Here is a 17,575-nt window from a genome sequence, read left to right as displayed (position 1 = left end):
CTGCTGCATTAGGACTCTGTAATGTTGATGCCCCTGAACAACCCCCACCCCCAGTCCCACGCTTTGCGACACATTTTACACTTCTGAGCTTTTTCTTCTTCCCCTTTGAACGACTCTCTTTGAGCAGATGAATGTGGCTTATAAAATGCAATTTCATGTGAAAGTGCTATTGAACTTCTTGCTGCTTTCCACACAGAAAGTGTGTCCAAAAACCACCACTTTTTGTTATGCAGGCCTCTGGTCCCATCTTCTGTGCCAAGTAAGGCTTTGAGAAGAGAGGGTTGCCTAGAGGCTGCTGTGCCCAACCACCTGGAACTGGCTCTCTGACCACGGACCCCACTCTTCCTCCGCACTTGATGCCAGGCCGGCTCCGCACCATCGGGGGAGCGCTCCTCCCGAGCCCAGAGCCTCCCACTTCTTTCAGGTGTACCCTTCCTGCCTCGTCTTCAAAACTCCATCTATTCTTACCATCCTTTTCATTGTCTCTTAGATTGAGGTTGAGATAAAATTTTTATTACTACTTATTTAGTTCAATACTTCTCTCTTTGATAACCGACTTCTGATTTCTTCCGACTTAGCTCTTTACTTTTTTGTTCTTTTTTTGCGTTTCCCTTTTATTTGGCAACTGTCTTGATTTCTACATCTTTGTGACTTTAAATCCTCTTACTTTGTTCTTCTTTGAATATTTTTATGATTAAATGTCTGCCTTCACTTTGGTATGTTGTTTTTCACTTTCTCCTCTTTTTATTTGCACGTAATCTATATGCTTTAGTCTGCATTTATGTTCTTTTTTAACTCTTTTTTTTTTTAAGATTTTATTTATTTATTTGACAGAGATATAGACAGCCAGCGAGAGAGGGAACACAAGCAGGGGGAGTGGGAGAGGAAGGAGCAGGCTCCTAGCGGAGGAGCCTGATGTGGGGCTCGATCCCACAACGCCGGGATCACGCCCTGAGCCGAAGGCAGACGCTTAACCGCTGTGCCACCCAGGCGCCCCTCTTTTTTAACTCTTAATTTATTGGTCTCTTCGTTTGCATTATTGGTTTTGTCTATCCTATGTCCTAATCATTGTTTAATTCATTATAATTATTTTTCCATCATATTTAAAATTTTTTCTCCCTAATTTTAAATTTAATTTAGAACTCATTCTATTTAATCCCCATTTGTAAAGGGGGATGCTGAAATGCAGAGTTAGAAAGAATTTGCTCAAAATCTTCAGGCGGGCAATGGTAAGACTGAAATAAGAAGCCTGCTCGTTTGGTCACTGGCCTGGTGCTCTATCCACCAGACCATTGCAGTAACAAGGACTATGCGAATAAGAACCTTCTTTCAAATAAAGAACACCAGAGTAGCACCTCTTCAAAGAGCATTTGGTTCCTGAGACATCAGAGTGGAGACGGATTCAACGTCAGTGATCACCCAGGGGGAAGGTTGTTCCTCGGCCTTTGACTAAAAGGACATGTGAAAATCAAGCGAAAAGGGGAAAGCTGAGAAGTGGGACTTTATTCCTAGGCTACTTGGAAGAACAGACTCTGAAGCCAATACAACACGCGACCCTAGGTAAACACACCTCTCCAAGCCTCTGTGTTCTTACTTCCAGCACGGGGGTAATGAGACCAGTCGTGCCCGCCTCACAGTTGGGTTATGTTGATAACATCGGGTCATAGATGGAAAAGCTCTTTGTAAATTTTGTGTGTAGTTGTTCTTGTCATGACCATAAAATTCAAAAGAAAGGTCAGAGGAATCACTACATAAAAAGAATACCATTGTTACTCTTTTAATGTGTGTATCTATCCATTTAAAGAGGAAAAGAATAGGGGCGCCTGGGTGGCTTGGTCCGGTTAAGCATCTGACTTGAACCCTGGTAGTGATCTTGGGTCCTGGGATTGGGCTCTGCGCTCAGCTGGTTGTCTGCTTGTCCTCTCCCTCTGCCCCTCCTCCTCTCTCTCCCCCTCTCCCTGCTTCTGCTCTTTCAAATAGATAAATAAAATCTTAAAAAAAAAAAAAAGAAGAAGAAGAAGAAGAAGAAGGTGCCTATGCCACTCAATACCCCAAATCATATTTTTCCCCTCTTCCTCCTTTAAAAAAAAGACAAATTACTTTTTATTGACTTTCTATTGTTTCTTGCACATTTCCGTCTGGTGCTCTTGGCTTTATATTCCTGCATTACATGCGTGCGTTGGCCTGCTTCATTCCCTAAGCTTTGATGGTTAAGAAAAATGAATATAGCTCTGCCTTAATGAGAGCTACTTTGTAAGAACGTCTGTCTTCAGACTCACATTTAGCCTCACCCATCAAGCAGCGGCTTCTGTGGCAATCCTGTCATTTCTTCCTTGATCTGTTTTGTACTCCTACGTTCCCACAAACGTTCCAGCTACAATCTTTGTGGAAGTTAACAATGACAACCAGAAAAAAAATTACCTTGTACATCTGGTATTTGAGATTTTTAAAATTTCCTTACCCAATAAACTTCGCAGACAGCGATCCCTGAGTGCCTCGGCCTCTGGAGCAGTCATCTCCCGGCAGAGCCAGCTGGGCAGCAGCGAGCTAATGGATTAAGATGCTGAGTGAATTCTCACTGGCAAGCAATCTGGGAGCAAGGACCACAGATGAGTCAGGCTGGGTGCTAAGTGATGAGGACAAAGGGTCAGGCACGTTCTAGTGTTAGGCCTCCTCTTGGCGGGGGCCATCCTCATCACTAGAATAGCATTCGGCACTCAAGACTCTTACTGTGGGAACGCTCAGAGCATCTCTTTGCCCTTCAGTGTGACTGCATCAGCAAGGAACCGGGCCCTGCTGTGATCTTACAGGTCTCAACAGGACATAACTGCGTACCTGCAAGGAACTTAGAGCCTCCCCTCCAGAGACCAGAACTGAGTGGCTCAAGGTGGCCTGAAGGCCCGCAGCAACGATGGAACGAGCAGGCTCATCCCCAGACTCCGAGGACAGCACTCCCTCCTGTCCACCAAGCCGTTTTCGTGATCTTCACGCTTCTCCCGTCAGCGGCAAAATAAAGGCCATGGCTTTGTTGTGTGGCAACGGAGCCCCCCATAAGGCTTGGCTGGAATCTGGCAGCTGGGTCAGGGTAAGAGAGATGGGCGCCTGTGCTCTCGCTGTAGCAAAGCAGAGCAATTTCCCCCCTTCAGATCAGCACAGGCCGCCTGAGGAGAGTTTGGGAAGAGAGAAGAAAAAGGGGGAGGGAGGTGAGAGGAAAGGCAGTGACATGGCCTCTGGGGAGACTCACCCTGTGAGGGGAAACTGTAGCCACCACAGAGGAGGGCTCCATTCTGAGGCTGCCTGGAACCTCCCTAGAGGCCCATAGGATTGCTCCTAGGACTGCGGAAACAGGCACTGACGCACGACTCCTCAATTTCCATATGCTGGTTGGAGTCACGGAAGACAAATAAAAACTGCTTCGTCTTCCCACCAACCACCAAAACGTGCTTCACCAAATCCACTTGTCTTGCTCAAAGAAAGGGGGTGATTTCAAGTTGCAAGGGAGAGAAATTGTTTGCTTTTATGTTTGCCGGTCTTGCCACTGCCTCTCAAATGTCTCTGAAGGGATGCCCGAAGTGGCCTGGGGATTTTCTGAAGGGAACGGGGCTACTCAATGGAAGCTGGCTGTGTCACTCAGAGATCTGCAAGACAAGAGAGTACCTGGACCGACAGCTTGCCCACCGCCAAATTGCACCATCTGCTTGTGACGGTACATTCCTGGAACTCCTCCGTGGCGGGTAAACAGCTGTCACGAGAACCATTTCTCCCTGACGCTGCTCCTTTCATCGGTGACCTATTGGTCAATAACACAGAGTAACATTGTTTGTTAAACCTCAGTGATGACTTCGTGATCTTTGCTCCCGCTTTTTTATGTCGACCTCATAAGCCTCCCTTAGCACCCCGCAAATTAGCAGCAAACGGTTGAAGGCAATGATAGAAAATGTATCACAAACACTGTCTGAAAATGATTAACCCACGAACATTAAAGAGACACAAACTCATAGCAGAAAGATGCCCTGCAGAGTGTTGTGGCCATTTAGGCATCTTTGATCGAAAACTGGCTAGGAACAGAGAATAGACTTAATTTACACTGAGATGACTTAAGAATTGCAAACAAAAATTTTCCACATGCAGCAGCACCGTTCAATTTAGACCAAATTACCCAATGATTAATTAATTTGGGACAGTGCTCACTGAAAAATTGCCATAGATATGCACCTGTCCAAGGAATTTGCCACAGACTGTCAAACCTTCGTGACATGAATGGCCCGAATTCTGGGGGCTGCCCGTTCAGTAGACCTCTTGCTCTTTTAATGAGAGCTGTCCTCATGCCAAATATCATGAGCTCCAGTTAGAAAAAAGAGCAAAAAGGTGGGAATGGCGCCTAGACTTGTACAAGCCACCGGGTAAATTTTCATCTGGTAACTGTGATTCCCAGTGTGGGCCGTTGTAAGGCTATTAAGGTCACTGCATCTGTCCAAGGAGTCTTAACAGTCACAGCCTCAGTGACCGGGGCTACCTCCTCTGCCTTGTACTTGGTAGCCAGAGGTCTGCCTTTGGGATGGGGTCAAGGGGTCCCACAGGCCTCAGGGTACATCTGGGTTTGTCACCTTAGATTGTCTGAGTCTCTCCAGGTAACCACTGAGCTAGCCAGAAGAGTCCACTCATTCCTTCTGATCCTATACAAATCCGTTGAATTGACTCAATTACAGGCAAGATTAAAGGAAGGAAAAGAAAAGGAATGAAGGAAATGGGCCCGTGTATTGGCTGCCACAGACAGAACTGGCACCAACAGTCTGCCCCATGTTCTTCCCTGTTAATCACAGCACAGGACACTATCCTTAAGCTCCTAGCAGTACCCCGGAGCCATGGGTGTGGCTAGAGATAGAGACCATGATTGCACTTCCTCCCTGGACCCCTCCATTCCAGGGAAAGGCCACGAGGTCAGTTTGAACCCCAGAGCATTCAAACAGGAACAATATACCTGCTTCACCAGGCCTTGCTCTAGACCTGGACTCCATTCTTTTTAGTGTTCCCCCTCTATCCTCTTCCACCCATTGCCCTACCCAAACCTTACTCACACTGCTGCCTGTCAGAGAAATAGCCACTCTTTACCAAGCTCTCTCCCTCGAGTCTATCACATCAGAGCTCAGGCTAGCGCTCATTGGCTTATTTATCCCAAAGACCTACTCTAAGATATAAGGGTCTAATGTTATTGGCCCAACTACCTTACATTGCTTATGGACACAAAGTTTAATTAAGGTTTGAATCTGAAACATTTTTGTGGCCACTAAATTATCTCTAAGTTGTTTACTCAAATTCTTTAATGTCTTCTAAAATTAAATCATCTCAATGCTCGACTTCAATACATTCCATGAAGTCCTCATTTTATGTTTTCACAAAGAAAAATATCATAAGTATTATTATATGGAGATTGACCATGCAATAGATGACCCTCTATTTGGATTGTGAGTAGGACCAAAAGAAGGAGTATGTTTTGCACTTGGTGGAAGAATCACTTTGGCCGTACAGCACATGCATGTAGAGAGCACCAAACACTCACTGTGGTATAGATCATATGATGACACTCTTTATAAATGGCTTCCAGACCATGACAAAGATAGCGGGATAGAGCAAAAGGATCTGAAGCTTAGCTAATTCTTGCCTTTAAACTCCTCAGATTTTATCTTCTTTCTTTCTTCTTGGGTTTGTCAGTTCTGGAAGAACTCAAAACAAACAACCCACATTTACTTATGACTTACATTTGCTCTGGCAACACAAATCCCTGGTCCTGGACGGTGAAATCATCTAGAATTAGGTAGTGACTATCCGCCTTATCAGAAGTAGCCTCTCCAGGTTGTCACAGACCTTACATCTCTATTATTCTTTGAGGTTGAGGCCAAGCGTCAGATGCCATTCATCGCCGTATGTGTGCTGCTGCTTTTCCCATACAAAGTGGGAAACGAGATAGAGTGTCTCTCGCAAAATTAGGAAAACAAAAGCTAGGCAAAGACACCTGTGTTTTAAGAAAATTAGACAAAGGCATATTCCTTTGAAAACTGAAGAGCATATGTAATTGTTTAATACACAACGTATATCTATGTTCAAAGGATACAATGCATAGACCTTTTTGATTATATTACTTGCCCCACCCTGTTAAGCACATGTTTGCCAACCTTTTTTGAAAGTTCTGTTAGCTCTGGGTTTGTGTCTATTTTCTTTCCAGCTGTCATTAGAACCTATAAGCACTAGTACCTACAAGGTGTTCCTTAAATATCTGTGGCTGCTGCAGTGGTTATTCACTGCTCTGATGTATTTGTTAACACATTTGTTCATTTCCCACCTCATCCCCCATAGGTTGTCATTTGGAAACATTTGAGGTGCTCTCAAGATAGGTTCTAAAATTTGGATCCTAATACCTCTAAGAATATAAATTCTAGGAAGACAGGAATCTTATCTGATTAGTTCACTCTTCTCTCTAGTTCGGGCACATACAAGATAATCTTCAAACATTTTTTAAACAGTTTTGCCACTGGTTAGCCATGGTAGCTTGGGACAGATCCTCCAATGCTTTGAGCCTCAGTCTCCTCACCAGTAAGTGAAAATAATGTCTTACTCAAATGGTGTTACAGGGATGAAGTGAAAATTGTGTAAAATTTTGAACTATGGCAGGTGTTCAGTAGTTTAGAAAGAGGGGTAAGAATTTGGTTATTGGTTACTGTTCTAATTCCTAGTCCTTTTGTGAAGCTGCCTCTTGCCTTGATGGCTATTTTCTAAAGGTTAAGGATAATATCAAGATCTTTCTTGCCAGACAAACACTGCAGTGGGAGGATGCTAAGGTCCTGTGGACTCTTCCAAGGTTTAAAGCTGCCCATCAGTAACCCCCTAGTGGGGAAAGCCATACTAAGAGTTAAAGTTTTTTTCCTTTTCTCTCTGAGTGGGCAAGAGATGATGTTTTCGAACTGCTTCCTGGGACTAATTCTAAGTATCATTGATTAAAAAGAGAATAAATATTTATTTAAATAAATAAAAATCTATAATAACCACTACAGTTGCCATGTTTTGATCAGAGTCAGGAAATTCTTGAAATATCATCATCCATCCCTTGAAACCCAATGTCCTTACTGAAAATCTTCAAAATGAAGGTGCCCTTTAATGAAATGCAGCATATGTTCAGTAATAAATAATAATAATAATAGTAGCAGCAAATACTCATTATGGGCCTTGGAACTATTCCAAGCATTTCAGGGACATGTAGTAACTTCTTTAATCCTTACCCATCTGATGAGAGAAGCTCTATTATGTGCCCCATTTTACAGATGAGGAAACCATGACACAGAAAATTTAAGTAACTTTCCCAAGGTCACACAGCTAAACATCATATTTAGGTAGTCTATTCCAGATGTAAGCTAGTAAGGGAACCTGGCAAATTGTGTATATTGCCTAATTATGAATTAATCAACAAATATAATACTCCCAGAAGAGCCTAAAGTTAATAAGTCAGTCTTTTAGGAGCACCTAACTGTGTGGGTATACTAATAATATTCTGGGGGCTGGGAATACAACAGTGGGTGTGATAGAGTCTGTCCCTCAAGGGGGACAATTGTATTGTATTAGGGGAGAGACTAAAAATAAACATGGAAACAAATACATAAGGTGGGTTTAGGTCTTAACAAATGCAATGAACAAATTATAATTGGGTAATTATGTTAATAAGTAAAAGGAGGGAAGATGCTATTTTAGCTAGGGTGGTCAGGGAGGGTGGTGGGAGTAAGATGAGGGAAGAAGGAGGCAAGGGTCAGAGGGACATGTCTGAACTGAGACCTAAGTTATCAGAAGGAGGCATCCATCCAGGGAAGAGTGTTCCAGACAGAAAGAACCTAGCTTAATGGGCTCAGGTAACATGATGGCTGCAGCAAAATGAACAAGTTGAAGATGGAGGGGTTGTTAAAAAAATTAGCAAAGAATCAAATGCAGGCCTTTTAGGTAAGGTTAGGAGTTTTGATTGATTCTCCTTTAAATGGAAAGCAATTGGAGCATTTTAAACTAGGAAATGTCTTCTGACTTTTTATTTTTTTAATATTTATTTACTTATTAAAGATTTTCTGGCAACTACGGGGAAGATGAACTGTAGAGAAGCAAGAATTAGGACAGGGAGAGCAGTTCAGAGGCCATTGCAATAGTCAAGGCAAGAGAGGGTGGCTCCTTGGACCAGAATGATGGTGGCAGAGATGGTGAGATGTGGTCAGATTCAGGGTATATCTGGAAGGCATAGTGGGCAGAGCTTTCCGGTGAATTGGCTATAAGACTTAAAAGACAGGAACTGACTCCTAGAACAATTTTGATGCCATTTACTGAACAAGGAATGACTTGTTGGGTAGCAAATTTAAGGATAAGAAGTGGAGAAAGTAGGAGTTCTATTTACATAGGATTTACTTAAGATAAAAACTCCTAGACATTTAAGTGGAGATGTTGAGTATTGTCTGAAGCTTGGAGAAAGAAATAAATATTGTACTTCTATGCTGTCCAATATAATAGCCATTAGCCTTACATGGATACTGAGCACTTGAAATATAGCTAGTATGACTGAGCAACAGAATTTTTAAATTTTAATTAATTTAAATTTAAATAGTCACATGTGGCTAGTGGCAACTATATTGGACAGCACAGATGAAGAACATTTTTATTATCACAGAACATTTTACTGGGTACCAGCTATTAGGTCTGATGAGATTATCTACAGAATGAATGTGTATAAAAAGAGAAATAGGCCAAGGACTGAGCCCTGGACTATAACACCATTAAGTCTGGAAATGAAGACGAAGTCAGAAAATGAGAGACAGTGGCCCTTGAGTTCAAGTGATCCATTTGTCACAAGGTCAAGAGAAGAAAATGTTCCAAGAAAAAGGGGAGTGGTCCAATGGACAGAGAATTGTCCTTTAGCCTTGGAGAGATGTAGATTGTGGGGAAATCATGAAGAACTATTTCAGAGGTGTGGTGAGGGACAAAAGCCCACTTAATGTAGACTGAGGAGGAAAAAAATGGTGAAGAGTGAAGATAGCTAGTGTTCACAATTTTTGGGAAGAGGCTTGCCATGAGAGGAAACAGAAATGCAGCAACATCTAGGAAGTTAAGGGAGATATTTTCCCCCCAGATGGGCCAAATTAATGTGCTTTACACCACTGAAGTAAATTCAGTAGAGATGGGGAAATTGATTCTCTTGATTGCAAGAAGAGAAAGTGGATAACTGCAGGAATGAGGTCCTTAAGAAAGTATGAGGGGCTAGAACAAGAGTGTGGGCACTGGCTTTGGAGAAGACTAAAGGTTATAACTAACCCGAGAAGTAGGCATTACCATAACAGTCTCACAGGAGTGGATACTGAGGCCCCAAAGCTACATTAGCAGCAAATGGCATATTTGAGGATAGGAAGGTAAGAAGTCAAGATTTCTGCTTACTTATGATAAAATTCAGATTGTACTTATTAGACACTTACAGGAAGATAGTGAGTAGGCAGTTAATATCCTGACGCTTGAAGAGAGATAGTCTTGAGTCCACCTTTATCTGCCTCCTTAGCTCATTCTCCTTCCCCTGTATCTCACCCCAAATATGATAAGCCAAAGTACAGAGGATGAAAAACAGTAACTTCTCAACTCTAGTATTGATGAAATAAGAAAAAACAAAAAGAGCAGAAAGACCTAAAGTTGCTGCAAGGGAAAGTTAGGTTAAATGCCATAAAGCTTTTTGTTTTGTTTTTGTTTGGTTTGACTTCATCTTTTGTTTATTTATTTGTTCTGTGTTTGTTTTATAATTAATTAGCTTTCTTTCCCTAAAGTCTTTTAAACGTGGAACAAGGCCTCTGCAACCACGAAGTTGAGGTAGACATATTTTTCCCTATTCTTCCTGCTAAGTACAATTAAAAATCCTGGACATTAATATAAAACAAACATAAGAAGACTATAGAAGGTGGAGGATAGAGGGCTAACTGGCTAGAAACCTCAAGATCGGAAAAATGGCAGTGGTGAATTCCACTGCCTCATATATTCCTGATCTGGAATGAAGAAGTCAGCAACCCAGAAATGCCAATGGGTACAAACAAGCAAACAAAAAGCCCTTCAAAAACCTGCTCTCTCTAGCCAAAGGGTAAGGAAAAGGGAAACTTAGTAAGGCAAAAATCTTTTGGATAATAACTGCTTTATTCCAACCAATCACCACCGAAAATATTGTGGCCTCAAGCCAAATGATGCCAGCAAAGACTGAGTAGGGAGCTGAGACTTCCACCATTGTGATGCCCTAACAAAAAACCCCAACATCTCTACCAGGATGGTGTCGAAGAAGGCCAAGTAGGGAGCAGGACTTTTATCCATATTTTATTGAGACTCCCCTTCAGCAGCATCACCGGAAATCATGTGGAGACTCTAGACTTTACCCCCTACCTGAAATAACAAAGCCCCCCTCTCCCTTCCTGCTACGGTATTGTCAGAGGAGGCCTAGTGGAGAGATAGGAATTTTACTTTGCCCATCAGTAATGAGGTCCTCCCCAGCATGGTGTCAGTGGAGACCACATGGGGAGCAGGAAATCCCACCCTTACTCAGCATGAATGAAGAACTCTCCCACTACCTTGGGTGTCAATGTAGGCTGAATTGGCAACATGGACTTTTACCCTTACTTGGCAATAATAGATAAATCCATAATTACCATTGTAGATTCTAACACTCCTCTCGCAACAATTGATAGAACAACTAGACCACAGAGCTAGAAGAACTCAACAACATCATTAACCAACAGGCCCTAATCAACATTGATCAATCATTCCGCCCAAAAACAGCAGAAGAGAGATACCTTTCAAATGCTCATGGAACATATTCCAAGATAGACCGTATCTTGGGGCGTAACACAAACCTCAACAAATTTAAAAGAATTGAAATCATACAGAGCGTTTTTTCTGACCACAGTGGAACCAATCTAGAAATCAATAACAGAAAGAGAAAAAACTCCCAACACTTGGAAACTAAACAATAAACTTTTAAAATAATCCATGGGTCAAAGAGGAAGTCTCAAGGGATATTTAAAAAATACATTGAACAGAATGAAAATTGAAATGCAACATGTCAAAACTGGTGCGACACTGTTAAAACAGTGCTGAAAAGGAATATTATAGCAAAGTTCCTACTTTAGAAAGGAAGAAAATTCCCCAAAGCAATCAGTTAATCTTCCATTTCAAGAACCTAGAAACAGAATACTAGAATAAACCCAAAGCAAGCAGAAGGAAGAAACTAATAAAGATAAGAGCAGAAATTGATAAAATTGAAAACAGAAAAATCAATGAAATAAAGATCTGCTTCTTTGAAAAAAAATCAATAAGATTTACAAACCTCTAGCAAGACTGACAAAAAAAAAGAGGGAAGACAAACATTATCAGTATCAGGAATGAAGCAAGATGATCACTATAAACTATGCAGACACAAAAAGAGTGATCAGGGAATACTAGGAAAGACATAAATTTGACAACTTAGATGAAATATATTACTTCCACAAACTGCCACAACTCATCCATTATGAAACAGATCATTTGAATCACCTTGTAACTACTGAGGAAATTGAATCTATAATTTAAAACCTCCCGAAAAGAAATCTTGAGACCCATACTGTTTCATTGGAGAATCCTACCAAACATCATTTTTATACAATCCTTCCTGGAAAACTAAAGAAGAAAGATGACTTTTTATGAAGCTAATATCACCCTGATATCAAAACCAGAAAAAGATGTTACAAAAAGAAAACTCTAGCATTTCTCATGAATATTGACATAAAAATCCTTTTTTTTTTTTAAAGATTTTATTTATTTATTTGACAGACAGAAAGAGAGCCAGCGAGAGAGGAAACACAAGCAGGGGGAGTGGGAGAGGAAGAACCAGGCTCACAGCGGAGCAGCGAGCTTGATGCGGGGCTCGATCCCAGGACAATGGGATCAGGCCCTGGGCCAAAGTCAGATGCTTAGTGACTGAGCCACCCAGGCACCCCTGACATAAAAATCCTTAACAAAATACACGAAAATAGAACTCAGCAATATATAAAAAAATATTATACTTCATGACCAAGTGGGGCTATTCCAGAGAAACAATTCTGATTCCATATTTGAAAATCATTCATTGTAATCCACCATATTAACAGGCTAAAGAAGAAAAAAAAATCACTGATCGTATCAATTGATGCAAAAAAAAATTGACAAAATTCAATACTGAGTCATGATTTTTTTAAAAAATCCTAGAAAAATAGGTATGGAGATGAACTTCCTCCTGATAAAGAGCATCTACAGAAAACCGAGAACTAACGTTATACTTAATCGTGAGAGACTAATCCTTTCCCCTATGACCAAGAAGGAGGCAAGGATATTCATCTGTATCACTCTTACTCATCACAGTGCTAGAAGTTGTTTCCAGTATCATCAGTTAAGAAAAGGAAATAAAGGCCTATAGATCAGAATGTAACAAATAATACTCTCCCTATTTTCAGATGACATTACTGTCTACATAGATAAGTCCAAGAAATCTACTAAAAACTCCTAGAACGAACAAGTTAGTTCAGCAAGGTCATAGGATACATGATGAACACACAAAAATTAATTATACTTCTATATTCTAGCATCAAACACATGGACACTAAAAATAAAAATACAATACTATTTACAATCACTGAGAAAAATAAAAGAGTTAAGTATAAATCTGACAAAACATGTATAAGATTTGTATGCTGAAAATTATACCTATAAAAGAAATCAAAGAAGAGTCAAATAAATGAAGAGCATGTTGATGGACTGGAAGATTCAACATGGTAAATATATCAATTGTTCCCAAACTGATACACACATTCAATGGAATTCCCATCAAAATCCCAGCAAGAAGTTTTTGTAAATATATATGAAATTATTCTAAATTTCGTATGGGAAGGTAAAGGAACTACAGGTTTCAGAAAGAAGAATAAAGTGGGAGGAATCAGTCTACTGATTTCAAGACTAATACACCCATAGTAATCAACATGCCGTGTTTTTGGTAGAGAGACAGATATGCACATAAATGGAACAGAACAGAAAACCCAGAAATAAATCCATGTAAATATGCTCAACTGATTTTTGACAAAGGTGCAGAAGCAATTTAATGGAGGAAAGATACCTGTTCAATAAATGGTGCTGGAGCAATTGGACATCATCCATAGGCAAAAATGAACCTCAATCTAGGTCTCACACTATACAAAAACAATTCAGTTGATCACAGACTTAATTATAAATTGTAAAATAATAGCTCTTCAAGAAAAAAAATGACATAGAAGAAAATCTTCAGAAAAAAAAAAAAAAGAAAATCTTCAGGATGTAGGGCTAGACAAAAAGTAAGACTTGACATCAAAAGCTCAATCCATAAAAAGAAAAATTGATAAACTGGCCTTCAGCAAAATTAAATTTTTTTGCTCTGTGAAAGATCCTGTCAGGATGAAAAGACAAGCTAGAAAATGGGAGAAAATATTTGCCAACCACTTATCCAACAAAGCACAGTAGTTAAAATATATAAGAAACTATCAAAAGTCAACAGAAAACACACACCTACACACTAAACAAACAAAACAATAATCCAATTAGAAGATGAGCAGAAGGCAGGAAGAGATTTCACCAAAAAGCATACACAGATGTCAAATAAGTAAATGATAATATGTTCAACATCACTAACCATCAAAGAAATCAAATAGATAAGAAACAAGCATTGACAAGGATGTGGAGAAAAAGGACCTCTCATGCACTGTTGGTGGGAATGTAAACTGATGCAGCCACTGTGGAAAACAGTGTGAAGGTTTCTCAGAAAATTAAAAAATAGATATACCATATGCTCCATTAATTCCATCTTGAGTATTTACCCAGGGAAAACACTAACTCAAATGGATATATGCACCCCTATGTTTGCTGCAGCATTATTTACAATAGCCAAGACTTGGAAGCAACTCAAGTGTCTACCAATAGATGAATGGATAAGGAAAATATGGTGTATATACATAATGGAATATTATACAACCATAAAAAGGATGAGATTGTGCCATTTGAGGCAACACGGATGGACCTAGAGGGTATTATGCTAAATTAAATAAGTCAGACTGAGAAAGACAAATACCATAGGATTCCACTCATAAATGGAATCTGTTTAAAAAATGAACAATCAGGGGCGCCTGGGTGGCTCAGTCGTTAAGCGTCTGCCTTCGGCTCAGGGCGTGATCCTGGCGTTCCGGGATCAAGGCCCATGTCAGGCTCCTCTGCTGGGAGCCTGCGTCTTCCTCTCCCACTCCCCCTGCTTGTGTTCCCTCTCTCGCTGGCTGTCTCTCTGTCAAATAAATAAATAAAATCTTTAAAAAATGAACAATCAAAAAACAGAATCAGAACTATAAATACAGAGAACAAACTGATGGCTGTCAGAGGGAAGGGAGGCGGTGGGTTGGGCAAAATGGGTGAAGGGGAGAGGGAGATTCAGGCCTCCACTTATGAAATGAGTAAGTCATGGGAATGATAAGTAGAGCATAACGAATACAGTCAATGGTATTGTCATAGTGATGTCATAGGACAGAGTAGCTACATTTGTGATGAACATAGCATAATGCCTAAACTTGTCAGCTCACTAACTTCCACAGCCGAAACTAATGTAACATTTTGTGTCAACTATACTAAAAAAAAAAAAAAAAGTAACAGTCTCATGAAAAGAAATTAAATCTGACCATGTTGTTGTTCTTTTAAATAAATTAATTAAATTTAAAAAAACAAAGAAAAACAAAATAAAATCATAATGAGATAGCACTACATACCTTTCAGCATGGCTAAATTAAAAAATAGTGATGATATCAGGTGATGAGGATGTAGAGAAAGTGGGTCACTCTTACACTGCTGGTAGGAATGTAAAATAGAAGTTTCTTAAAAACTAAACATGCAACTACTATATGGGCCAGCAGCTGCGCTCATGGACATTTATTCCAGAGAAAAGACATGCGCACACAAAACAAGTTTTGTTTTTGGTTTTTGTTTACACGAATGTTTATAGTTTTATTTGGAAAAACCAAACACAGGAAACAACTCAGGTGTCCTCAAAGGTAAGTGGTTTAACAAACTGCGGTACATCTACACCATGAACCACCACTCAGCAATAAAACCCAACAAACTATTGATACATGCAACAAGCTGAACGCATCTTGAGAAAATTATACGGAGCAAAAACAGCAAGCTCAAAGGTTATGTACTGCAACAATTAGTTTGATGTGTTAAATTGTCAGGGCTACTGTACCCAGATATTTGGTCAAAGATAATACTGGATGTTTCTGTGGCAGTGTTTTGGATGAGATTTACATTTAAACTGGTGGACTTTGAGTAAAGTAGATTGTCTTCCAGAATGTGGGTGGGTCTCATCCAATCAGTTTATGGTCTGATAGAACAGAAGGCGGACCTACCCAGTGCAAGAGGGAATTCTCTAGCCTTTGGACTTGAAGTGCAACTCCTTCCTGAGTCCCCAGTCTGCTGGTCTTCCCCACCAGAATTTGGACTCACCAAGCCTCCACAATCACATAAGACAATTCCTTAAAATAAATCTCTTTTTTTCATATTCTCATGTATATACACACCTCCTATTGGTTCTGTTTCCCTGGAGAACACTGACCAATACACATACCAGCTAATTCCATTTATGTTACAGTCTTTAAATGAAAATTATAGGAATGGAGGAAAGATTAGTGGTTGCCACAGTTTGGGATTTAGTAAGGGTAAGAGGGAAGTAGGTGTGGCCACACAAGGGCAGCATGAGGGAGCCTTGTGGTAATGAGAATGTTCTGTATCTTGACTACTGATGTGAATATCCTGTGATATTGGAGTTTTACAAGATGTTACATTGGGGGAAACTGGGTAAAGAGTATATGGGAATTCTGTATTTTTTCTTACAACTACATGTGAAACTACAATTATGTGAAAAAGTTTAACTTCGAAAAAGTAAAACAAAATATATCTGTTTTGATTATTTTATTGCAACCCTCCTTGAGACCTGGGAGATGAACTTAGATGATCACTCAGATGAATAAACAATCCAGCACCTGTAGCATTAAATAGCACCACATCCTCCCAATTTAACAAGCCAGAAACCTATCTGCCATCCTGAGTTTTCCCTCTCCCAAAACATTTAGGAAAAAGTCCAGCTTCATCGCCAAAATACATCTTGAATTTGTTACTTCTCCTTCCCTGCTACCACCATTATTTTTGGTGGTCAATAGCAAGTATGAACTGTTGTAAGAGCCTTGCAATTAATCGTGTCTCTCCTCTTTCACGGGTGCCCACACAATCCACCCCTCACTCAGCAGCATGAGTAATCTTAAATCATATATTGGATTGTATCACTTCCATGCTTAATCCCCTCCAGTGAGTCCCATTGCCCTTGGCATGAATCCAAGCTCATTCCCAGGGCTTTCAAGGCCCTGCCTGAGCACAGCTGCTATTTCCCCAGCAGCATCCCTTGCCACTTCCTCTCGCTCCCTTGCTTTCAACAAACTTCTCTTATTCTTCAACCTAAGATTTTTCATCCCTCAAGTTTGGCACATACTTCCCCCCTCCACCTTGCCTGCCCATGCTTCAGGGAAAAAGGCATCTCTTCAAAGAACATTTTTCTGAACATGTTTTTCTAAAGTGGGCGCCTTCTGTTGTTCTCTACCTCGGCACTCATTCTGTTTCTTTCACAGAATGTAAGCCCCACAAGAGCAGAGACCTGTCTGTTCCGTTCCCTGTTGTAACCGATGCCTAGCAAAATGCAGTGTCAATATTGCATTTATTGAACATTAAATCCATAAATGTCCAGTGCCAGTCTCAGACTCCTCCTCCATTGCAAGAAAGCATGTGGCAGTTCTCCTTGAACTGCCTTCGTTTATTAAACAAATACTTACTGAGTGCCTACTATGCACCAGGCACTCTCACAGGCACTGGAAATAACAAAATGGGCAAGATCTCCACACCCATGGGACTTAGATATGGTGGGGAAAGTGGAACACAATAAATAATAGACAGGTAAATAATAAAATAATAAATTTTAATTAAAATAATTTTAATATTTAAACAATTAAATATTTTAATTATTACTAATAAAACAATATGTTATAGATGACAATTATATTATTATAATTATTATTCATTAACTTATTATCTAAATATTTAATGTTTTAATTATAAAATATTAGTAAATAAAATTTCAAGCTTAAGTGCTATGAAGAAAAGAAAGCAGAGTAACAGGACTGAGAATGAGTTGGAAGGGGTAGGTGGTGTCCACCTTAAGAAGCCTGGTCAGAGGGCCTGAGTTGTCGTCTGAACGCAGAGGTGCCAGCCACATATAAATCTGGGGCAGACAGTTCTAGGCAGAGACCCACGGAGTACAAAGGTGCTGAGCCTGGAACTCATTAAACAAGTCTGAGGCCAGTGGGGCTGAGCGGACAAGGAGGAGAGGAGTAGGGGAGAAGGTCTCAGCGTCAAGGAATGAATGCCTCTTCTGCGTAGTAAAGAATGTGGGTTTCCTTCTAAGGGT

The 17,575-nt window shown here is 40.3% G+C and overlaps 1 long non-coding RNA gene across 26 annotated transcripts in view; it reads right to left on the bottom strand.

The window, feature by feature from the left end:
- Positions 1-17,575, bottom strand: part of LOC113255122 (uncharacterized) — a 29,040-nt gene that overhangs the window by 8,524 nt on the left and 2,941 nt on the right. For 6 of the 26 annotated variants that reach the window (XR_008957246.1, XR_006409547.3, XR_007188673.2 and 3 more), the window contains exon 1: positions 2,462-17,299. This is a non-coding gene — a long non-coding RNA (uncharacterized LOC113255122). Of the gene's footprint in view, positions 1-2,461; positions 17,300-17,575 lie in introns of those variants that run through there. The other 20 variants (XR_007188677.2, XR_007188692.2, XR_007188683.2 and 17 more) reach the window with 13 other exon arrangements.

This window comes from Ursus arctos, unplaced genomic scaffold, assembly GCF_023065955.2.
Source record: "Ursus arctos isolate Adak ecotype North America unplaced genomic scaffold, UrsArc2.0 scaffold_4, whole genome shotgun sequence".
Lineage (NCBI taxonomy): Eukaryota > Metazoa > Chordata > Mammalia > Carnivora > Ursidae > Ursus > Ursus arctos.
This window is presented reverse-complemented; position numbering and strand designations above follow the sequence as displayed.